Below are 23,060 nucleotides of genomic sequence, written 5' to 3'. Positions count from 1 at the left end.
TTTTCAATAAAAAATTTCTTGAAATTTTTTTTCAATAACGATGGTTACCAGTCCAATTTCGTAGATGAAACATTTCAATGCCTTAGAGATAGGTTCAATTCATCTATAAGAATGATTCTGGATCAATTCCATTGAGAGTTTGTCAAATTTTATCGCGTTTTTTAATCGTGATGGTTACCAGTCCAAATTCGTAGATCAAAATTTCAATGACATAGGGATAGGTTCAATTCATCTATAGGAATGATTCTGGATGAATTTCATTGCGAGTTTTTCAAAGTTGATCGCGCTTTTTATTCGCGATGGTTACCAGTCAAAATTCAATGAACAAACATTTCTGTCACTTTGAAGTGATTTTCTATTCATCCATTGGGACTGGGAGGGTAAATTTTCATTTTTGAATGTCAACGGCCATATCACGTAGAACGCACCTGGTCTCGTCAGCTTCCAGAAGTTAAGTTACGTCGAGTTCCGTTAGTACTTGGAAGGGTGACCGCTTGGGAATACGGGATGTCGTTGGCGATGGATAGTTTGTTTTCAATAACAAATTTCTTGACATTTTTTTTCAATCACGATGGTTACCAGTCCAATTTCGTAGATGAAACATTTCAATGCCTTAGAGATAGGTTCAATTCATCTATAAGAATGATTCTGGATCAATTCCATTGAGAGTTTGTCAAATTTTATCGCGTTTTTTAATCGCAATGGTTACCAGTCCAAATTCGTAGATCAAAAATTTCAATGACATAGGGATAGGTTCAATTCATCTATAGGAATGATTCTGGATGAATTTCATTGCGAGTTTTTCAAAGTTGATCGCGCTTTTTATTCGCGATGGTTACCAGTCAAAATTCAATGAACAAACATTCTGTCACTTTGAAGTGATTTTCTATTCATCCATTGGGACTGGGAGGGTAAATTTTCATTTTTGAATGTCAACGGCCATATCACGTAGAACGCACCTGGTCTCGTCAGCTTCCAGAAGTTAAGTTACGTCGAGTTCCGTTAGTACTTGGAAGGGTGACCGCTTGGGAATACGGGATGTCGTTGGCGATGGATAGTTTGTTTTCAATAACAAATTTCTTGACATTTTTTTTCAATCACGATGGTTACCAGTCCAATTTCGTAGATGAAACATTTCAATGCCTTAGAGATAGGTTCAATTCATCTATAAGAATGATTCTGGATCAATTCCATTGAGAGTTTGTCAAATTTTATCGCGTTTTTAATCGCAATGGTTACCAGTCCAAATTCGTAGATCAAAATTTCAATGACATAGGGATAGGTTCAATTCATCTATAGGAATGATTCTGGATGAATTTCATTGCGAGTTTTTCAAAGTTGATCGCGCTTTTTATTCGCGATGGTTACCAGTCAAAATTCAATGAACAAACATTTCTGTCACTTTGAAGTGATTTTCTATTCATCCATTGGGACTGGGAGGGTAAATTTTCATTTTTGAATGTCAACGGCCATATCACGTAGAACGCACCTGGTCTCGTCAGCTTCCAGAAGTTAAGTTACGTCGAGTTCCGTTAGTACTTGGAAGGGTGACCGCTTGGGAATACGGGATGTCGTTGGCGATGGATAGTTTGTTTTCAATAACAAATTTCTTGACATTTTTTTTCAATCACGATGGTTACCAGTCCAATTTCGTAGATGAAACATTTCAATGCCTTAGAGATAGGTTCAATTCATCTATAAGAATGATTCTGGATCAATTCCATTGAGAGTTTGTCAAATTTTATCGCGTTTTTTAATCGTGATGGTTACCAGTCCAAATTCGTAGATCAAAAATTTCAATGACATAGGGATAGGTTCAATTCATCTATAGGAATGATTCTGGATGAATTTCATTGCGAGTTTTTCAAAGTTGATCGCGCTTTTTATTCGCGATGGTTACCAGTCCAAATTCAATGAACAAACATTTCTGTCACTTTGAAGTGATTTTCTATTCATCCATTGGGACTGGGAGGGTAAATTTTCATTTTTGAATGTCAACGGCCATATCACGTAGAACGCACCTGGTCTCGTCAGCTCCCAGAAGTTAAGTTACGTCGAGTCCCGTTAGTACTTGGAAGGGTGACCGCTTGGGAATACGGGATGTCGTTGGCGATGGATAGTTTGTTTTCAATAACAATTTCTTGACATTTTTTTTCAATCACGATGGTTACCAGTCCAATTTCGTAGATGAAACATTTCAATGCCTTAGAGATAGGTTCAATTCATCTATAAGAATGATTCTGGATCAATTCCATTGAGAGTTTGTCAAATTTTATCGCGTTTTTTAATCGTGATGGTTACCAGTCCAAATTCGTAGATCAAAAATTTCAATGACATAGGGATAGGTTCAATTCATCTATAGGAATGATTCTGGATGAATTTCATTGCGAGTTTTTCAAAGTTGATCGCGCTTTTTATTCGCGATGGTTACCAGTCAAAATTCAATGAACAAACATTTCTGTCACTTTGAAGTGATTTTCTATTCATCCATTGGGACTGGGAGGGTAAATTTTCATTTTTGAATGTCAACGGCCATATCACGTAGAACGCACCTTGTCTCGTCAGCTCCCAGAAGTTAGGTTACGTCGAGTTCCGTTAGTACTTGGAAGGGTGACCGCTTGGGAATACGGGATGTCGTTGGCGATGGATAGTTTGTTTTCAATAACAAATTTCTTGAAATTTTTTTTCAATCACGATGGTTACCAGTCCAATTTCGTAGATGAAACATTTCAATGCCTTAGAGATAGGTTCAATTCATCTATAAGAATGATTCTGGATCAATTCCATTGAGAGTTTGTCAAATTTTATCGCGTTATTAATCGTGATGGTTACCAGTCCAAATTCGTAGATCAAAAATTTCAATGACATAGGGATAGGTTCAATTCATCTATAGGAATGATTCTGGATGAATTTCATTGCGAGTTTTCAAAGTTGATCGCGCTTTTTATTCGCGATGGTTACCAGTCCAAATTCAATGAACAAACATTTCTGTCACTTTGAAGTGATTTTCTATTCATCCATTGGGATTGGGAGGGTAAATTTTCATTTTTGAATGTCAACGGCCATATCACGTAGAACGCACCTGGTCTCGTCAGCTCCCAGAAGTTAGGTTACGTCGAGTTCCGTTAGTACTTGGAAGGGTGACCGCTTGGGAATACGGGATGTCGTTGGCGATGGATAGTTTGTTTTCAATAACAAATTTCTTGAAATTTTTTTTCAATCACGATGGTTACCAGTCCAATTTCGTAGATGAAACATTTCAATGCCTTAGAGATAGGTTCAATTCATCTATAAGAATGATTCTGGATCAATTCCATTGAGAGTTTGTCAAATTTTATCGCGTTATTAATCGTGATGGTTACCAGTCCAAATTCGTAGATCAAAAATTTCAATGACATAGGGATAGGTTCAATTCATCTATAGGAATGATTCTGGATGAATTTCATTGCGAGTTTTTCAAAGTTGATCGCGCTTTTTATTCGCGATGGTTACCGGTCCAAATTCAATGAACAAACATTTCTGTCACTTTGAAGTGATTTTCTATTCATCCATTGGGACTGGGAGGGTAAATTTTCATTTTTGAATGTCAACGGCCATATCACGTAGAACGCACCTGGTCTCGTCAGCTCCCAGAAGTTAAGTTACGTCGAGTCCCGTTAGTACTTGGAAGGGTGACCGCTTGGGAATACGGGATGTCGTTGGCGATGAATAGTTTGTTTTCAATAAAAATTTTCTTGAAATTTTTTTCAATCACGATGGTTACCAGTCCAATTTCGTAGATGAAACATTTCAATGCCTTAGAGATAGGTTCAATGCATCTATAAGAATGATTCTGGATCAATTCCATTGAGATTTTGTCAAATTTTATCGCGTTTTTTAATCGCAATGGTTACCAGTCCAAATTCGTAGATCAAAAATTTCAATGACATAGGGATAGGTTCAATTCATCTATAGGAATGATTCTGGATGAATTTCATTGCGAGTTTTTCAAAGTTGATCGCGCTTTTTATTTGCGATGGTTACCAGTCCAAATTCAAAGAACAAACATTTCTGTCACTTTGAAGTGATTTTCTATTCATCCATTGGGACTGGGAGGGTAAATTTTCATTTTTGAATGTCAACGGCCATATCACGTAGAACGCACCTGGTCTCGTCAGCTCCCAGAAGTTAAGTTACGTCGAGTCCCGTTAGTACTTGGAAGGGTGACCGCTTGGGAATACGGGATGTCGTTGGCGATGAATAGTTTGTTTTCAATAAAAAATTTCTTGAAATTTTTTTTCAATAACGATGGTTACCAGTCCAATTTCGTAGATGAAACATTTCAATGCCTTAGAGATAGGTTCAATTCATCTATAAGAATGATTCTGGATAAATTCAATTGAGAGTTTGTCAAATTTTATCGCGTTTTTTAATCGTGATGGTTACCAGTCCAAATTCGTAGATCAAAAATGTCAATGACATAGGGATAGGTTCAATTCATCTATAGGAATGATTCTGGATGAATTTCATTGCGAGTTTTTCAAAGTTGATCGCGCTTTTTATTTGCGATGGTTACCAGTCCAAATTCAAAGAACAAACATTTCTGTCACTTTGAAGTGATTTTCTATTCATCCATTGGGACTGGGAGGGTAAATTTTCATTTTTGAATGTCAACGGCCATATCACGTAGAACGCACCTGGTCTCGTCAGCTCCCAGAAGTTAAGTTACGTCGAGTCCCGTTAGTACTTGGAAGGGTGACCGCTTGGGAATACGGGATGTCGTTGGCGATGGATAGTTTGTTTTCAATAAAAAATTTCTTGACATTTTTTTTCAATCACCATGGTTACCAGTCCAATTTCGTAGATGAAACATTTCAATGCCTTAGAGATAGGTTCAATTCATCTATAAGAATGATTCTGGATCAATTCCATTGAGAGTTTGTCAAATTTTATCGCGTTATTAATCGTGATGGTTACCAGTCCAAATTCGTAGATCAAAAATTTCAATGACATAGGGATAGGTTCAATTCATCTATAGGAATGATTCTGGATGAATTTCATTGCGAGTTTTTCAAAGTTGATCGCGCTTTTTATTCGCGATGGTTACCAGTCCAAATTCAATGAACAAACATTTCTGTCACTTTGAAGTGATTTTCTATTCATCCATTGGGACTGGGAGGGTAAATTTTCATTTTTGAATGTCAACGGCCATATCACGTAGAACGCACCTGGTCTCGTCAGCTCCCAGAAGTTAAGTTACGTCGAGTCCCGTTAGTACTTGGAAGGGTGACCGCTTGGGAATACGGGATGTCGTTGGCGATGAATAGTTTGTTTTCAATAAAAAATTTCTTGAAATTTTTTTTCAATAACGATGGTTACCAGTCCAATTTCGTAGATGAAACATTTCAATGCCTTAGAGATAGGTTCAATTCATCTATAAGAATGATTCTGGATCAATTCCATTGAGAGTTTGTCAAATTTTATCGCGTTTTTTAATCGTGATGGTTACCAGTCCAAATTCGTAGATCAAAAATTTCAATGACATAGGGATAGGTTCAATTCATCTATAGGAATGATTCTGGATGAATTTCATTGCGAGTTTTTCAAAGTTGATCGCGCTTTTTATTCGCGATGGTTACCAGTCAAAATTCAATGAACAAACATTTCTGTCACTTTGAAGTGATTTTCTATTCATCCATTGGGACTGGGAGGGTAAATTTTCATTTTTGAATGTCAACGGCCATATCACGTAGAACGCACCTGGTCTCGTCAGCTTCCAGAAGTTAAGTTACGTCGAGTTCCGTTAGTACTTGGAAGGGTGACCGCTTGGGAATACGGGATGTCGTTGGCGATGGATAGTTTGTTTTCAATAACAAATTTCTTGACATTTTTTTTCAATCACGATGGTTACCAGTCCAATTTCGTAGATGAAACATTTCAATGCCTTAGAGATAGGTTCAATTCATCTATAAGAATGATTCTGGATCAATTCCATTGAGAGTTTGTCAAATTTTATCGCGTTTTTTAATCGCAATGGTTACCAGTCCAAATTCGTAGATCAAAAATTTCAATGACATAGGGATAGGTTCAATTCATCTATAGGAATGATTCTGGATGAATTTCATTGCGAGTTTTTCAAAGTTGATCGCGCTTTTTATTCGCGATGGTTACCAGTCAAAATTCAATGAACAAACATTTCTGTCACTTTGAAGTGATTTTCTATTCATCCATTGGGACTGGGAGGGTAAATTTTCATTTTTGAATGTCAACGGCCATATCACGTAGAACGCACCTGGTCTCGTCAGCTTCCAGAAGTTAAGTTACGTCGAGTTCCGTTAGTACTTGGAAGGGTGACCGCTTGGGAATACGGGATGTCGTTGGCGATGGATAGTTTGTTTTCAATAACAAATTTCTTGACATTTTTTTTCAATCACGATGGTTACCAGTCCAATTTCGTAGATGAAACATTTCAATGCCTTAGAGATAGGTTCAATTCATCTATAAGAATGATTCTGGATCAATTCCATTGAGAGTTTGTCAAATTTTATCGCGTTTTTTAATCGCAATGGTTACCAGTCCAAATTCGTAGATCAAAAATTTCAATGACATAGGGATAGGTTCAATTCATCTATAGGAATGATTCTGGATGAATTTCATTGCGAGTTTTTCAAAGTTGATCGCGCTTTTTATTCGCGATGGTTACCAGTCAAAATTCAATGAACAAACATTTCTGTCACTTTGAAGTGATTTTCTATTCATCCATTGGGACTGGGAGGGTAAATTTTCATTTTTGAATGTCAACGGCCATATCACGTAGAACGCACCTGGTCTCGTCAGCTTCCAGAAGTTAAGTTACGTCGAGTTCCGTTAGTACTTGGAAGGGTGACCGCTTGGGAATACGGGATGTCGTTGGCGATGGATAGTTTGTTTTCAATAACAAATTTCTTGACATTTTTTTTCAATCACGATGGTTACCAGTCCAATTTCGTAGATGAAACATTTCAATGCCTTAGAGATAGGTTCAATTCATCTATAAGAATGATTCTGGATCAATTCCATTGAGAGTTTGTCAAATTTTATCGCGTTTTTTAATCGCAATGGTTACCAGTCCAAATTCGTAGATCAAAAATTTCAATGACATAGGGATAGGTTCAATTCATCTATAGGAATGATTCTGGATGAATTTCATTGCGAGTTTTTCAAAGTTGATCGCGCTTTTTATTCGCGATGGTTACCAGTCAAAATTCAATGAACAAACATTTCTGTCACTTTGAAGTGATTTTCTATTCATCCATTGGGACTGGGAGGGTAAATTTTCATTTTTGAATGTCAACGGCCATATCACGTAGAACGCACCTGGTCTCGTCAGCTCCCAGAAGTTAAGTTACGTCGAGTTCCGTTAGTACTTGGAAGGGTGACCGCTTGGGAATACGGGATGTCGTTGGCGATGAATAGTTTGTTTTCAATAAAAAATTTCTTGAAATTTTTTTTCAATAACGATGGTTACCAGTCCAATTTCGTAGATGAAACATTTCAATGCCTTAGAGATAGGTTCAATTCATCTATAAGAATGATTCTGGATCAATTCCATTGAGAGTTTGTCAAATTTTATCGCGTTTTTTAATCGTGATGGTTACCAGTCCAAATTCGTAGATCAAAAATTTCAATGACATAGGGATAGGTTCAATTCATCTATAGGAATGATTCTGGATGAATTTCATTGCGAGTTTTTCAAAGTTGATCGCGCTTTTTATTCGCGATGGTTACCAGTCAAAATTCAATGAACAAACATTTCTGTCACTTTGAAGTGATTTTCTATTCATCCATTGGGACTGGGAGGGTAAATTTTCATTTTTGAATGTCAACGGCCATATCACGTAGAACGCACCTGGTCTCGTCAGCTCCCAGAAGTTAAGTTACGTCGAGTCCCGTTAGTACTTGGAAGGGTGACCGCTTGGGAATACGGGATGTCGTTGGCGATGAATAGCTTGTTTTCAATAAAAAATTTCTTGAAATTTTTTTTCAATAACGATGGTTACCAGTCCAATTTCGTAGATGAAACATTTCAATGCCTTAGAGATAGGTTCAATTCATCTATAAGAATGATTCTGGATCAATTCCATTGAGATTTTGTCAAATTTTATCGCGTTTTTTAATCGCAATGGTTACCAGTCCAAATTCGTAGATCAAAAATTTCAATGACATAGGGATAGGTTCAATTCATCTATAGGAATGATTCTGGATGAATTTCATTGCGAGTTTTTCAAAGTTGATCGCGCTTTTTATTTGCGATGGTTACCAGTCCAAATTCAATGAACAAACATTTCTGTCACTTTGAAGTGATTTTCTATTCATCCATTGGGACTGGGAGGGTAAATTTTCATTTTTGAATGTCAACGGCCATATCACGTAGAACGCACCTGGTCTCGTCAGCTCCCAGAAGTTAAGTTACGTCGAGTCCCGTTAGTACTTGGAAGGGTGACCGCTTGGGAATACGGGATGTCGTTGGCGATGAATAGTTTGTTTTCAATAACAAATTTCTTGAAATTTTTTTCAATAACGATGGTTACCAGTCCAATTTCGTAGATGAAACATTTCAATGCCTTAGAGATAGGTTCAATTCATCTATAAGAATGATTCTGGATCAATTCCATTGAGATTTTGTCAAATTTTATCGCGTTTTTTAATCGCAATGGTTACCAGTCCAAATTCGTAGATCAAAAATTTCAATGACATAGGGATAGGTTCAATTCATCTATAGGAATGATTCTGGATGAATTTCATTGCGAGTTTTTCAAAGTTGATCGCGCTTTTTATTCGCGATGGTTACCAGTCAAAATTCAATGAACAAACATTTCTGTCACTTTGAAGTGATTTTCTATTCATCCATTGGGACTGGGAGGGTAAATTTTCATTTTTGAATGTCAACGGCCATATCACGTAGAACGCACCTGGTCTCGTCAGCTCCCAGAAGTTAAGTTACGTCGAGTTCCGTTAGTACTTGGAAGGGTGACCGCTTGGGAATACGGGATGTCGTTGGCGATGAATAGTTTGTTTTCAATAAAAAATTTCTTGAAATTTTTTTTCAATAACGATGGTTACCAGTCCAATTTCGTAGATGAAACATTTCAATGCCTTAGAGATAGGTTCAATTCATCTATAAGAATGATTCTGGATCAATTCCATTGAGAGTTTGTCAAATTTTATCGCGTTTTTTAATCGTGATGGTTACCAGTCCAAATTCGTAGATCAAAAATTTCAATGACATAGGGATAGGTTCAATTCATCTATAGGAATGATTCTGGATGAATTTCATTGCGAGTTTTTCAAAGTTGATCGCGCTTTTTATTCGCGATGGTTACCAGTCAAAATTCAATGAACAAACATTTCTGTCACTTTGAAGTGATTTTCTATTCATCCATTGGGACTGGGAGGGTAAATTTTCATTTTTGAATGTCAACGGCCATATCACGTAGAACGCACCTGGTCTCGTCAGCTCCCAGAAGTTAAGTTACGTCGAGTCCCGTTAGTACTTGGAAGGGTGACCGCTTGGGAATACGGGATGTCGTTGGCGATGAATAGCTTGTTTTCAATAAAAAATTTCTTGAAATTTTTTTTCAATAACGATGGTTACCAGTCCAATTTCGTAGATGAAACATTTCAATGCCTTAGAGATAGGTTCAATTCATCTATAAGAATGATTCTGGATCAATTCCATTGAGATTTTGTCAAATTTTATCGCGTTTTTTAATCGCAATGGTTACCAGTCCAAATTCGTAGATCAAAAATTTCAATGACATAGGGATAGGTTCAATTCATCTATAGGAATGATTCTGGATGAATTTCATTGCGAGTTTTTCAAAGTTGATCGCGCTTTTTATTTGCGATGGTTACCAGTCCAAATTCAATGAACAAACATTTCTGTCACTTTGAAGTGATTTTCTATTCATCCATTGGGACTGGGAGGGTAAATTTTCATTTTTGAATGTCAACGGCCATATCACGTAGAACGCACCTGGTCTCGTCAGCTCCCAGAAGTTAAGTTACGTCGAGTCCCGTTAGTACTTGGAAGGGTGACCGCTTGGGAATACGGGATGTCGTTGGCGATGAATAGTTTGTTTTCAATAACAAATTTCTTGAAATTTTTTTCAATAACGATGGTTACCAGTCCAATTTCGTAGATGAAACATTTCAATGCCTTAGAGATAGGTTCAATTCATCTATAAGAATGATTCTGGATCAATTCCATTGAGATTTTGTCAAATTTTATCGCGTTTTTTAATCGCAATGGTTACCAGTCCAAATTCGTAGATCAAAAATTTCAATGACATAGGGATAGGTTCAATTCATCTATAGGAATGATTCTGGATGAATTTCATTGCGAGTTTTTCAAAGTTGATCGCGCTTTTTATTCGCGATGGTTACCAGTCAAAATTCAATGAACAAACATTTCTGTCACTTTGAAGTGATTTTCTATTCATCCATTGGGACTGGGAGGGTAAATTTTCATTTTTGAATGTCAACGGCCATATCACGTAGAACGCACCTGGTCTCGTCAGCTTCCAGAAGTTAAGTTACGTCGAGTTCCGTTAGTACTTGGAAGGGTGACCGCTTGGGAATACGGGATGTCGTTGGCGATGGATAGTTTGTTTTCAATAACAAATTTCTTGACATTTTTTTTCAATCACGATGGTTACCAGTCCAAATTCGTAGATCAAAAATGTCAATGACATAGGGATAGGTTCAATTCATCTATAGGAATGATTCTGGATGAATTTCATTGCGAGTTTTTCAAAGTTGATCGCGCTTTTTATTTGCGATGGTTACCAGTCCAAATTCAAAGAACAAACATTTCTGTCACTTTGAAGTGATTTTCTATTCATCCATTGGGACTGGGAGGGTAAATTTTCATTTTTGAATGTCAACGGCCATATCACGTAGAACGCACCTGGTCTCGTCAGCTCCCAGAAGTTAAGTTACGTCGAGTCCCGTTAGTACTTGGAAGGGTGACCGCTTGGGAATACGGGATGTCGTTGGCGATGGATAGTTTGTTTTCAATAAAAAATTTCTTGACATTTTTTTTCAATCACCATGGTTACCAGTCCAATTTCGTAGATGAAACATTTCAATGCCTTAGAGATAGGTTCAATTCATCTATAAGAATGATTCTGGATCAATTCCATTGAGAGTTTGTCAAATTTTATCGCGTTATTAATCGTGATGGTTACCAGTCCAAATTCGTAGATCAAAAATTTCAATGACATAGGGATAGGTTCAATTCATCTATAGGAATGATTCTGGATGAATTTCATTGCGAGTTTTTCAAAGTTGATCGCGCTTTTTATTCGCGATGGTTACCAGTCCAAATTCAATGAACAAACATTTCTGTCACTTTGAAGTGATTTTCTATTCATCCATTGGGACTGGGAGGGTAAATTTTCATTTTTGAATGTCAACGGCCATATCACGTAGAACGCACCTGGTCTCGTCAGCTCCCAGAAGTTAAGTTACGTCGAGTCCCGTTAGTACTTGGAAGGGTGACCGCTTGGGAATACGGGATGTCGTTGGCGATGAATAGTTTGTTTTCAATAAAAAATTTCTTGAAATTTTTTTTCAATAACGATGGTTACCAGTCCAATTTCGTAGATGAAACATTTCAATGCCTTAGAGATAGGTTCAATTCATCTATAAGAATGATTCTGGATCAATTCCATTGAGAGTTTGTCAAATTTTATCGCGTTTTTTAATCGTGATGGTTACCAGTCCAAATTCGTAGATCAAAAATTTCAATGACATAGGGATAGGTTCAATTCATCTATAGGAATGATTCTGGATGAATTTCATTGCGAGTTTTTCAAAGTTGATCGCGCTTTTTATTCGCGATGGTTACCAGTCAAAATTCAATGAACAAACATTTCTGTCACTTTGAAGTGATTTTCTATTCATCCATTGGGACTGGGAGGGTAAATTTTCATTTTTGAATGTCAACGGCCATATCACGTAGAACGCACCTGGTCTCGTCAGCTTCCAGAAGTTAAGTTACGTCGAGTTCCGTTAGTACTTGGAAGGGTGACCGCTTGGGAATACGGGATGTCGTTGGCGATGGATAGTTTGTTTTCAATAACAAATTTCTTGACATTTTTTTTCAATCACGATGGTTACCAGTCCAATTTCGTAGATGAAACATTTCAATGCCTTAGAGATAGGTTCAATTCATCTATAAGAATGATTCTGGATCAATTCCATTGAGAGTTTGTCAAATTTTATCGCGTTTTTTAATCGCAATGGTTACCAGTCCAAATTCGTAGATCAAAAATTTCAATGACATAGGGATAGGTTCAATTCATCTATAGGAATGATTCTGGATGAATTTCATTGCGAGTTTTTCAAAGTTGATCGCGCTTTTTATTCGCGATGGTTACCAGTCAAAATTCAATGAACAAACATTTCTGTCACTTTGAAGTGATTTTCTATTCATCCATTGGGACTGGGAGGGTAAATTTTCATTTTTGAATGTCAACGGCCATATCACGTAGAACGCACCTGGTCTCGTCAGCTTCCAGAAGTTAAGTTACGTCGAGTTCCGTTAGTACTTGGAAGGGTGACCGCTTGGGAATACGGGATGTCGTTGGCGATGGATAGTTTGTTTTCAATAACAAATTTCTTGACATTTTTTTTCAATCACGATGGTTACCAGTCCAATTTCGTAGATGAAACATTTCAATGCCTTAGAGATAGGTTCAATTCATCTATAAGAATGATTCTGGATCAATTCCATTGAGAGTTTGTCAAATTTTATCGCGTTTTTTAATCGCAATGGTTACCAGTCCAAATTCGTAGATCAAAAATTTCAATGACATAGGGATAGGTTCAATTCATCTATAGGAATGATTCTGGATGAATTTCATTGCGAGTTTTTCAAAGTTGATCGCGCTTTTTATTCGCGATGGTTACCAGTCAAAATTCAATGAACAAACATTTCTGTCACTTTGAAGTGATTTTCTATTCATCCATTGGGACTGGGAGGGTAAATTTTCATTTTTGAATGTCAACGGCCATATCACGTAGAACGCACCTGGTCTCGTCAGCTTCCAGAAGTTAAGTTACGTCGAGTTCCGTTAGTACTTGGAAGGGTGACCGCTTGGGAATACGGGATGTCGTTGGCGATGGATAGTTTGTTTTCAATAACAAATTTCTTGACATTTTTTTTCAATCACGATGGTTACCAGTCCAATTTCGTAGATGAAACATTTCAATGCCTTAGAGATAGGTTCAATTCATCTATAAGAATGATTCTGGATCAATTCCATTGAGAGTTTGTCAAATTTTATCGCGTTTTTTAATCGCAATGGTTACCAGTCCAAATTCGTAGATCAAAAATTTCAATGACATAGGGATAGGTTCAATTCATCTATAGGAATGATTCTGGATGAATTTCATTGCGAGTTTTTCAAAGTTGATCGCGCTTTTTATTCGCGATGGTTACCAGTCAAAATTCAATGAACAAACATTTCTGTCACTTTGAAGTGATTTTCTATTCATCCATTGGGACTGGGAGGGTAAATTTTCATTTTTGAATGTCAACGGCCATATCACGTAGAACGCACCTGGTCTCGTCAGCTCCCAGAAGTTAAGTTACGTCGAGTTCCGTTAGTACTTGGAAGGGTGACCGCTTGGGAATACGGGATGTCGTTGGCGATGAATAGTTTGTTTTCAATAAAAAATTTCTTGAAATTTTTTTTCAATAACGATGGTTACCAGTCCAATTTCGTAGATGAAACATTTCAATGCCTTAGAGATAGGTTCAATTCATCTATAAGAATGATTCTGGATCAATTCCATTGAGAGTTTGTCAAATTTTATCGCGTTTTTTAATCGTGATGGTTACCAGTCCAAATTCGTAGATCAAAAATTTCAATGACATAGGGATAGGTTCAATTCATCTATAGGAATGATTCTGGATGAATTTCATTGCGAGTTTTTCAAAGTTGATCGCGCTTTTTATTCGCGATGGTTACCAGTCAAAATTCAATGAACAAACATTTCTGTCACTTTGAAGTGATTTTCTATTCATCCATTGGGACTGGGAGGGTAAATTTTCATTTTTGAATGTCAACGGCCATATCACGTAGAACGCACCTGGTCTCGTCAGCTCCCAGAAGTTAAGTTACGTCGAGTCCCGTTAGTACTTGGAAGGGTGACCGCTTGGGAATACGGGATGTCGTTGGCGATGAATAGCTTGTTTTCAATAAAAAATTTCTTGAAATTTTTTTTCAATAACGATGGTTACCAGTCCAATTTCGTAGATGAAACATTTCAATGCCTTAGAGATAGGTTCAATTCATCTATAAGAATGATTCTGGATCAATTCCATTGAGATTTTGTCAAATTTTATCGCGTTTTTTAATCGCAATGGTTACCAGTCCAAATTCGTAGATCAAAAATTTCAATGACATAGGGATAGGTTCAATTCATCTATAGGAATGATTCTGGATGAATTTCATTGCGAGTTTTTCAAAGTTGATCGCGCTTTTTATTTGCGATGGTTACCAGTCCAAATTCAATGAACAAACATTTCTGTCACTTTGAAGTGATTTTCTATTCATCCATTGGGACTGGGAGGGTAAATTTTCATTTTTGAATGTCAACGGCCATATCACGTAGAACGCACCTGGTCTCGTCAGCTCCCAGAAGTTAAGTTACGTCGAGTCCCGTTAGTACTTGGAAGGGTGACCGCTTGGGAATACGGGATGTCGTTGGCGATGAATAGTTTGTTTTCAATAACAAATTTCTTGAAATTTTTTTCAATAACGATGGTTACCAGTCCAATTTCGTAGATGAAACATTTCAATGCCTTAGAGATAGGTTCAATTCATCTATAAGAATGATTCTGGATCAATTCCATTGAGATTTTGTCAAATTTTATCGCGTTTTTTAATCGCAATGGTTACCAGTCCAAATTCGTAGATCAAAAATTTCAATGACATAGGGATAGGTTCAATTCATCTATAGGAATGATTCTGGATGAATTTCATTGCGAGTTTTTCAAAGTTGATCGCGCTTTTTATTCGCGATGGTTACCAGTCAAAATTCAATGAACAAACATTTCTGTCACTTTGAAGTGATTTTCTATTCATCCATTGGGACTGGGAGGGTAAATTTTCATTTTTGAATGTCAACGGCCATATCACGTAGAACGCACCTGGTCTCGTCAGCTTCCAGAAGTTAAGTTACGTCGAGTTCCGTTAGTACTTGGAAGGGTGACCGCTTGGGAATACGGGATGTCGTTGGCGATGGATAGTTTGTTTTCAATAACAAATTTCTTGACATTTTTTTTCAATCACGATGGTTACCAGTCCAATTTCGTAGATGAAACATTTCAATGCCTTAGAGATAGGTTCAATTCATCTATAAGAATGATTCTGGATCAATTCCATTGAGAGTTTGTCAAATTTTATCGCGTTTTTTAATCGCAATGGTTACCAGTCCAAATTCGTAGATCAAAAATTTCAATGACATAGGGATAGGTTCAATTCATCTATAGGAATGATTCTGGATGAATTTCATTGCGAGATTTTCAAAGTTGATCGCGCTTTTTATTCGCGATGGTTACCAGTCCAAATTCAATGAACAAACATTTCTGTCACTTTGAAGTGATTTTCTATTCATCCATTGGGACTGGGAGGGTAAATTTTCATTTTTGAATGTCAACGGCCATATCACGTAGAACGCACCTGGTCTCGTCAGCTCCCAGAAGTTAAGTTACGTCGAGTTCCGTTAGTACTTGGAAGGGTGACCGCTTGGGAATACGGGATGTCGTTGGCGATGAATAGTTTGTTTTCAATAAAAAATTTCTTGAAATTTTTTTTCAATAACGATGGTTACCAGTCCAATTTCGTAGATGAAACATTTCAATGCCTTAGAGATAGGTTCAATTCATCTATAAGAATGATTCTGGATCAATTCCATTGAGAGTTTGTCAAATTTTATCGCGTTTTTTAATCGCAATGGTTACCAGTCCAAATTCGTAGATCAAAAATTTCAATGACATAGGGATAGGTTCAATTCATCTATAGGAATGATTCTGGATGAATTTCATTGCGAGTTTTTCAAAGTTGATCGCGCTTTTTATTCGCGATGGTTACCAGTCCAAATTCAATGAACAAACATTTCTGTCACTTTGAAGTGATTTTCTATTCATCCATTGGGAATGGGAGGGTAAATTTTCATTTTTGAATGTCAACGGCCATATCACGTAGAACGCACCTGGTCTCGTCAGCTCCCAGAAGTTAAGTTACGTCGAGTCCCGTTAGTACTTGGAAGGGTGACCGCTTGGGAATACGGGATGTCGTTGGCGATGAATAGTTTGTTTTCAATAAAAAATTTCTTGAAATTTTTTTTCAATAACGATGGTTACCAGTCCAATTTCGTAGATGAAACATTTCAATGCCTTAGAGATAGGTTCAATTCATCTATAAGAATGATTCTGGATCAATTCCATTGAGAGTTTGTCAAATTTTATCGCGTTTTTTAATCGTGATGGTTACCAGTCCAAATTCGTAGATCAAAAATTTCAATGACATAGGGATAGGTTCAATTCATCTATAGGAATGATTCTGGATGAATTTCATTGCGAGTTTTTCAAAGTTGATCGCGCTTTTTATTCGCGATGGTTACCAGTCAAAATTCAATGAACAAACATTTCTGTCACTTTGAAGTGATTTTCTATTCATCCATTGGGACTGGGAGGGTAAATTTTCATTTTTGAATGTCAACGGCCATATCACGTAGAACGCACCTGGTCTCGTCAGCTCCCAGAAGTTAAGTTACGTCGAGTCCCGTTAGTACTTGGAAGGGTGACCGCTTGGGAATACGGGATGTCGTTGGCGATGAATAGCTTGTTTTCAATAAAAAATTTCTTGAAATTTTTTTTCAATAACGATGGTTACCAGTCCAATTTCGTAGATGAAACATTTCAATGCCTTAGAGATAGGTTCAATTCATCTATAAGAATGATTCTGGATCAATTCCATTGAGATTTTGTCAAATTTTATCGCGTTTTTTAATCGCAATGGTTACCAGTCCAAATTCGTAGATCAAAAATTTCAATGACATAGGGATAGGTTCAATTCATCTATAGGAATGATTCTGGATGAATTTCATTGCGAGTTTTTCAAAGTTGATCGCGCTTTTTATTTGCGATGGTTACCAGTCCAAATTCAATGAACAAACATTTCTGTCACTTTGAAGTGATTTTCTATTCATCCATTGGGACTGGGAGGGTAAATTTTCATTTTTGAATGTCAACGGCCATATCACGTAGAACGCACCTGGTCTCGTCAGCTCCCAGAAGTTAAGTTACGTCGAGTCCCGTTAGTACTTGGAAGGGTGACCGCTTGGGAATACGGGATGTCGTTGGCGATGAATAGTTTGTTTTCAATAACAAATTTCTTGAAATTTTTTTCAATAACGATGGTTACCAGTCCAATTTCGTAGATGAAACATTTCAATGCCTTAGAGATAGGTTCAATTCATCTATAAGAATGATTCTGGATCAATTCCATTGAGATTTTGTCAAATTTTATCGCGTTTTTTAATCGCAATGGTTACCAGTCCAAATTCGTAGATCAAAAATTTCAATGACATAGGGATAGGTTCAATTCATCTATAGGAATGATTCTGGATGAATTTCATTGCGAGTTTTTCAAAGTTGATCGCGCTTTTTATTCGCGATGGTTACCAGTCAAAATTCAATGAACAAACATTTCTGTCACTTTGAAGTGATTTTCTATTCATCCATTGGGACTGGGAGGGTAAATTTTCATTTTTGAATGTCAACGGCCATATCACGTAGAACGCACCTGGTCTCGTCAGCTTCCAGAAGTTAAGTTACGTCGAGTTCCGTTAGTACTTGGAAGGGTGACCGCTTGGGAATACGGGATGTCGTTGGCGATGGATAGTTTGTTTTCAATAACAAATTTCTTGACATTTTTTTTCAATCACGATGGTTACCAGTCCAATTTCGTAGATGAAACATTTCAATGCCTTAGAGATAGGTTCAATTCATCTATAAGAATGATTCTGGATCAATTCCATTGAGAGTTTGTCAAATTTTATCGCGTTTTTTAATCGCAATGGTTACCAGTCCAAATTCGTAGATCAAAAATTTCAATGACATAGGGATAGGTTCAATTCATCTATAGGAATGATTCTGGATGAATTTCATTGCGAGATTTTCAAAGTTGATCGCGCTTTTTATTCGCGATGGTTACCAGTCCAAATTCAATGAACAAACATTTCTGTCACTTTGAAGTGATTTTCTATTCATCCATTGGGACTGGGAGGGTAAATTTTCATTTTTGAATGTCAACGGCCATATCACGTAGAACGCACCTGGTCTCGTCAGCTCCCAGAAGTTAAGTTACGTCGAGTTCCGTTAGTACTTGGAAGGGTGACCGCTTGGGAATACGGGATGTCGTTGGCGATGAATAGTTTGTTTTCAATAAAAAATTTCTTGAAATTTTTTTTCAATAACGATGGTTACCAGTCCAATTTCGTAGATGAAACATTTCAATGCCTTAGAGATAGGTTCAATTCATCTATAAGAATGATTCTGGATCAATTCCATTGAGAGTTTGTCAAATTTTATCGCGTTTTTTAATCGCAATGGTTACCAGTCCAAATTCGTAGATCAAAAATTTCAATGACATAGGGATAGGTTCAATTCATCTATAGGAATGATTCTGGATGAATTTCATTGCGAGTTTTTCAAAGTTGATCGCGCTTTTTATTCGCGATGGTTACCAGTCCAAATTCAATGAACAAACATTTCTGTCACTTTGAAGTGATTTTCTATTCATCCATTGGGAATGGGAGGGTAAATTTTCATTTTTGAATGTCAACGGCCATATCACGTAGAACGCACCTGGTCTCGTCAGCTCCCAGAAGTTAAGTTACGTCGAGTCCCGTTAGTACTTGGAAGGGTGACCGCTTGGGAATACGGGATGTCGTTGGCGATGAATAGTTTGTTTTCAATAAAAAATTTCTTGAAATTTTTTTTCAATAACGATGGTTACCAGTCCAATTTCGTAGATGAAACATTTCAATGCCTTAGAGATAGGTTCAATTCATCTATAAGAATGATTCTGGATCAATTCCATTGAGAGTTTGTCAAATTTTATCGCGTTTTTTAATCGTGATGGTTACCAGTCCAAATTCGTAGATCAAAAATTTCAATGACATAGGGATAGGTTCAATTCATCTATAGGAATGATTCTGGATGAATTTCATTGCGAGTTTTTCAAAGTTGATCGCGCTTTTTATTCGCGATGGTTACCAGTCAAAATTCAATGAACAAACATTTCTGTCACTTTGAAGTGATTTTCTATTCATCCATTGGGACTGGGAGGGTAAATTTTCATTTTTGAATGTCAACGGCCATATCACGTAGAACGCACCTGGTCTCGTCAGCTCCCAGAAGTTAAGTTACGTCGAGTCCCGTTAGTACTTGGAAGGGTGACCGCTTGGGAATACGGGATGTCGTTGGCGATGAATAGCTTGTTTTCAATAAAAAATTTCTTGAAATTTTTTTTCAATAACGATGGTTACCAGTCCAATTTCGTAGATGAAACATTTCAATGCCTTAGAGATAGGTTCAATTCATCTATAAGAATGATTCTGGATCAATTCCATTGAGAGTTTGTCAAATTTTATCGCGTTTTTTAATCGTGATGGTTACCAGTCCAAATTCGTAGATCAAAAATTTCAATGACATAGGGATAGGTTCAATTCATCTATAGGAATGATTCTGGATGAATTTCATTGCGAGTTTTTCAAAGTTGATCGCGCTTTTTATTCGCGATGGTTACCAGTCAAAATTCAATGAACAAACATTTCTGTCACTTTGAAGTGATTTTCTATTCATCCATTGGGACTGGGAGGGTAAATTTTCATTTTTGAATGTCAACGGCCATATCACGTAGAACGCACCTGGTCTCGTCAGCTCCCAGAAGTTAAGTTACGTCGAGTCCCGTTAGTACTTGGAAGGGTGACCGCTTGGGAATACGGGATGTCGTTGGCGATGAATAGCTTGTTTTCAATAAAAAATTTCTTGAAATTTTTTTTCAATAACGATGGTTACCAGTCCAATTTCGTAGATGAAACATTTCAATGCCTTAGAGATAGGTTCAATTCATCTATAAGAATGATTCTGGATCAATTCCATTGAGAGTTTGTCAAATTTTATCGCGTTATTAATCGTGATGGTTACCAGTCCAAATTCGTAGATCAAAAATTTCAATGACATAGGGATAGGTTCAATTCATCTATAGGAATGATTCTGGATGAATTTCATTGCGAGTTTTTCAAAGTTGATCGCGCTTTTTATTCGCGATGGTTACCAGTCCAAATTCAATGAACAAACATTTCTGTCACTTTGAAGTGATTTTCTATTCATCCATTGGGAATGGGAGGGTAAATTTTCATTTTTGAATGTCAACGGCCATATCACGTAGAACGCACCTGGTCTCGTCAGCTCCCAGAAGTTAAGTTACGTCGAGTCCCGTTAGTACTTGGAAGGGTGACCGCTTGGGAATACGGGATGTCGTTGGCGATGAATAGTTTGTTTTCAATAAAAAATTTCTTGAAATTTTTTTTCAATAACGATGGTTACCAGTCCAATTTCGTAGATGAAACATTTCAATGCCTTAGAGATAGGTTCAATTCATCTATAAGAATGATTCTGGATCAATTCCATTGAGAGTTTGTCAAATTTTATCGCGTTTTTTAATCGTGATGGTTACCAGTCCAAATTCGTAGATCAAAAATTTCAATGACATAGGGATAGGTTCAATTCATCTATAGGAATGATTCTGGATGAATTTCATTGCGAGTTTTTCAAAGTTGATCGCGCTTTTTATTCGCGATGGTTACCAGTCAAAATTCAATGAACAAACATTTCTGTCACTTTGAAGTGATTTTCTATTCATCCATTGGGACTGGGAGGGTAAATTTTCATTTTTGAATGTCAACGGCCATATCACGTAGAACGCACCTGGTCTCGTCAGCTTCCAGAAGTTAAGTTACGTCGAGTTCCGTTAGTACTTGGAAGGGTGACCGCTTGGGAATACGGGATGTCGTTGGCGATGGATAGTTTGTTTTCAATAACAAATTTCTTGACATTTTTTTTCAATCACGATGGTTACCAGTCCAATTTCGTAGATGAAACATTTCAATGCCTTAGAGATAGGTTCAATTCATCTATAAGAATGATTCTGGATCAATTCCATTGAGAGTTTGTCAAATTTTATCGCGTTTTTTAATCGCAATGGTTACCAGTCCAAATTCGTAGATCAAAAATTTCAATGACATAGGGATAGGTTCAATTCATCTATAGGAATGATTCTGGATGAATTTCATTGCGAGATTTTCAAAGTTGATCGCGCTTTTTATTCGCGATGGTTACCAGTCAAAATTCAATGAACAAACATTTCTGTCACTTTGAAGTGATTTTCTATTCATCCATTGGGACTGGGAGGGTAAATTTTCATTTTTGAATGTCAACGGCCATATCACGTAGAACGCACCTGGTCTCGTCAGCTTCCAGAAGTTAAGTTACGTCGAGTTCCGTTAGTACTTGGAAGGGTGACCGCTTGGGAATACGGGATGTCGTTGGCGATGGATAGTTTGTTTTCAATAACAAATTTCTTGACATTTTTTTTCAATCACGATGGTTACCAGTCCAATTTCGTAGATGAAACATTTCAATGCCTTAGAGATAGGTTCAATTCATCTATAAGAATGATTCTGGATCAATTCCATTGAGAGTTTGTCAAATTTTATCGCGTTTTTTAATCGCAATGGTTACCAGTCCAAATTCGTAGATCAAAAATTTCAATGACATAGGGATAGGTTCAATTCATCTATAGGAATGATTCTGGATGAATTTCATTGCGAGATTTTCAAAGTTGATCGCGCTTTTTATTCGCGATGGTTACCAGTCCAAATTCAATGAACAAACATTTCTGTCACTTTGAAGTGATTTTCTATTCATCCATTGGGACTGGGAGGGTAAATTTTCATTTTTGAATGTCAACGGCCATATCACGTAGAACGCACCTGGTCTCGTCAGCTCCCAGAAGTTAAGTTACGTCGAGTTCCGTTAGTACTTGGAAGGGTGACCGCTTGGGAATACGGGATGTCGTTGGCGATGAATAGTTTGTTTTCAATAAAAAATTTCTTGAAATTTTTTTTCAATAACGATGGTTACCAGTCCAATTTCGTAGATGAAACATTTCAATGCCTTAGAGATAGGTTCAATTCATCTATAAGAATGATTCTGGATCAATTCCATTGAGAGTTTGTCAAATTTTATCGCGTTTTTTAATCGCAATGGTTACCAGTCCAAATTCGTAGATCAAAAATTTCAATGACATAGGGATAGGTTCAATTCATCTATAGGAATGATTCTGGATGAATTTCATTGCGAGTTTTTCAAAGTTGATCGCGCTTTTTATTCGCGATGGTTACCAGTCCAAATTCAATGAACAAACATTTCTGTCACTTTGAAGTGATTTTCTATTCATCCATTGGGAATGGGAGGGTAAATTTTCATTATTGAATGTCAACGGCCATATCACGTAGAACGCACCTGGTCTCGTCAGCTCCCAGAAGTTAAGTTACGTCGAGTCCCGTTAGTACTTGGAAGGGTGACCGCTTGGGAATACGGGATGTCGTTGGCGATGAATAGTTTGTTTTCAATAAAAAATTTCTTGAAATTTTTTTTCAATAACGATGGTTACCAGTCCAATTTCGTAGATGAAACATTTCAATGCCTTAGAGATAGGTTCAATTCATCTATAAGAATGATTCTGGATCAATTCCATTGAGAGTTTGTCAAATTTTATCGCGTTTTTTAATCGTGATGGTTACCAGTCCAAATTCGTAGATCAAAAATTTCAATGACATAGGGATAGGTTCAATTCATCTATAGGAATGATTCTGGATGAATTTCATTGCGAGTTTTTCAAAGTTGATCGCGCTTTTTATTCGCGATGGTTACCAGTCAAAATTCAATGAACAAA

General features: G+C 37.0%; 43 pseudogenes; all 43 read left to right on the top strand.

Moving 5' to 3' along the window:
* The first annotated feature begins 400 nt into the window (after positions 1-400).
* Positions 401-519, top strand: LOC124335688 (annotated as a pseudogene).
* Positions 520-931: 412 nt separating this feature from the next.
* On the top strand, positions 932-1,050 carry LOC124335687 (annotated as a pseudogene).
* A 411-nt stretch (positions 1,051-1,461) lies between these two features.
* On the top strand, positions 1,462-1,580 carry LOC124335686 (annotated as a pseudogene).
* Positions 1,581-1,993: 413 nt separating this feature from the next.
* Positions 1,994-2,112, top strand: LOC124333147 (annotated as a pseudogene).
* A 412-nt stretch (positions 2,113-2,524) lies between these two features.
* On the top strand, positions 2,525-2,643 carry LOC124330356 (annotated as a pseudogene).
* A 411-nt stretch (positions 2,644-3,054) lies between these two features.
* Positions 3,055-3,173, top strand: LOC124329802 (annotated as a pseudogene).
* Positions 3,174-3,585: 412 nt separating this feature from the next.
* Positions 3,586-3,704, top strand: LOC124333145 (annotated as a pseudogene).
* A 412-nt stretch (positions 3,705-4,116) lies between these two features.
* LOC124333144 lies at positions 4,117-4,235 on the top strand (annotated as a pseudogene).
* Positions 4,236-4,648: 413 nt separating this feature from the next.
* Positions 4,649-4,767, top strand: LOC124333143 (annotated as a pseudogene).
* Positions 4,768-5,179: 412 nt separating this feature from the next.
* On the top strand, positions 5,180-5,298 carry LOC124333142 (annotated as a pseudogene).
* A 413-nt stretch (positions 5,299-5,711) lies between these two features.
* Positions 5,712-5,830, top strand: LOC124335685 (annotated as a pseudogene).
* Positions 5,831-6,243: 413 nt separating this feature from the next.
* On the top strand, positions 6,244-6,362 carry LOC124335684 (annotated as a pseudogene).
* A 413-nt stretch (positions 6,363-6,775) lies between these two features.
* LOC124335683 lies at positions 6,776-6,894 on the top strand (annotated as a pseudogene).
* Positions 6,895-7,307: 413 nt separating this feature from the next.
* LOC124333990 lies at positions 7,308-7,426 on the top strand (annotated as a pseudogene).
* A 413-nt stretch (positions 7,427-7,839) lies between these two features.
* Positions 7,840-7,958, top strand: LOC124333141 (annotated as a pseudogene).
* Positions 7,959-8,371: 413 nt separating this feature from the next.
* On the top strand, positions 8,372-8,490 carry LOC124333140 (annotated as a pseudogene).
* Positions 8,491-8,902: 412 nt separating this feature from the next.
* Positions 8,903-9,021, top strand: LOC124333989 (annotated as a pseudogene).
* A 413-nt stretch (positions 9,022-9,434) lies between these two features.
* LOC124333138 lies at positions 9,435-9,553 on the top strand (annotated as a pseudogene).
* Positions 9,554-9,966: 413 nt separating this feature from the next.
* LOC124333137 lies at positions 9,967-10,085 on the top strand (annotated as a pseudogene).
* A 412-nt stretch (positions 10,086-10,497) lies between these two features.
* LOC124335682 lies at positions 10,498-10,616 on the top strand (annotated as a pseudogene).
* A 283-nt stretch (positions 10,617-10,899) lies between these two features.
* LOC124333136 lies at positions 10,900-11,018 on the top strand (annotated as a pseudogene).
* Positions 11,019-11,430: 412 nt separating this feature from the next.
* On the top strand, positions 11,431-11,549 carry LOC124333135 (annotated as a pseudogene).
* Positions 11,550-11,962: 413 nt separating this feature from the next.
* LOC124335681 lies at positions 11,963-12,081 on the top strand (annotated as a pseudogene).
* Positions 12,082-12,494: 413 nt separating this feature from the next.
* LOC124335679 lies at positions 12,495-12,613 on the top strand (annotated as a pseudogene).
* Positions 12,614-13,026: 413 nt separating this feature from the next.
* Positions 13,027-13,145, top strand: LOC124335677 (annotated as a pseudogene).
* Positions 13,146-13,558: 413 nt separating this feature from the next.
* Positions 13,559-13,677, top strand: LOC124333988 (annotated as a pseudogene).
* A 413-nt stretch (positions 13,678-14,090) lies between these two features.
* Positions 14,091-14,209, top strand: LOC124333133 (annotated as a pseudogene).
* A 413-nt stretch (positions 14,210-14,622) lies between these two features.
* LOC124333132 lies at positions 14,623-14,741 on the top strand (annotated as a pseudogene).
* Positions 14,742-15,153: 412 nt separating this feature from the next.
* Positions 15,154-15,272, top strand: LOC124335676 (annotated as a pseudogene).
* A 413-nt stretch (positions 15,273-15,685) lies between these two features.
* LOC124333987 lies at positions 15,686-15,804 on the top strand (annotated as a pseudogene).
* Positions 15,805-16,217: 413 nt separating this feature from the next.
* On the top strand, positions 16,218-16,336 carry LOC124333131 (annotated as a pseudogene).
* Positions 16,337-16,749: 413 nt separating this feature from the next.
* Positions 16,750-16,868, top strand: LOC124333130 (annotated as a pseudogene).
* A 413-nt stretch (positions 16,869-17,281) lies between these two features.
* On the top strand, positions 17,282-17,400 carry LOC124333129 (annotated as a pseudogene).
* Positions 17,401-17,812: 412 nt separating this feature from the next.
* Positions 17,813-17,931, top strand: LOC124335675 (annotated as a pseudogene).
* A 413-nt stretch (positions 17,932-18,344) lies between these two features.
* On the top strand, positions 18,345-18,463 carry LOC124333986 (annotated as a pseudogene).
* A 413-nt stretch (positions 18,464-18,876) lies between these two features.
* Positions 18,877-18,995, top strand: LOC124333128 (annotated as a pseudogene).
* A 413-nt stretch (positions 18,996-19,408) lies between these two features.
* LOC124333127 lies at positions 19,409-19,527 on the top strand (annotated as a pseudogene).
* A 413-nt stretch (positions 19,528-19,940) lies between these two features.
* LOC124333126 lies at positions 19,941-20,059 on the top strand (annotated as a pseudogene).
* Positions 20,060-20,471: 412 nt separating this feature from the next.
* LOC124333125 lies at positions 20,472-20,590 on the top strand (annotated as a pseudogene).
* A 413-nt stretch (positions 20,591-21,003) lies between these two features.
* LOC124335674 lies at positions 21,004-21,122 on the top strand (annotated as a pseudogene).
* A 413-nt stretch (positions 21,123-21,535) lies between these two features.
* On the top strand, positions 21,536-21,654 carry LOC124335673 (annotated as a pseudogene).
* A 413-nt stretch (positions 21,655-22,067) lies between these two features.
* On the top strand, positions 22,068-22,186 carry LOC124333985 (annotated as a pseudogene).
* A 413-nt stretch (positions 22,187-22,599) lies between these two features.
* On the top strand, positions 22,600-22,718 carry LOC124333124 (annotated as a pseudogene).
* Positions 22,719-23,060: the final 342 nt, after the last annotated feature.

Source organism: Daphnia pulicaria, chromosome 3, assembly GCF_021234035.1.
Source record: "Daphnia pulicaria isolate SC F1-1A chromosome 3, SC_F0-13Bv2, whole genome shotgun sequence".
Taxonomy (NCBI): domain Eukaryota; kingdom Metazoa; phylum Arthropoda; class Branchiopoda; order Diplostraca; family Daphniidae; genus Daphnia; species Daphnia pulicaria.
Note: the sequence above shows the minus strand (reverse complement) of the source record. Positions and strands in the feature narration are given on the sequence as shown.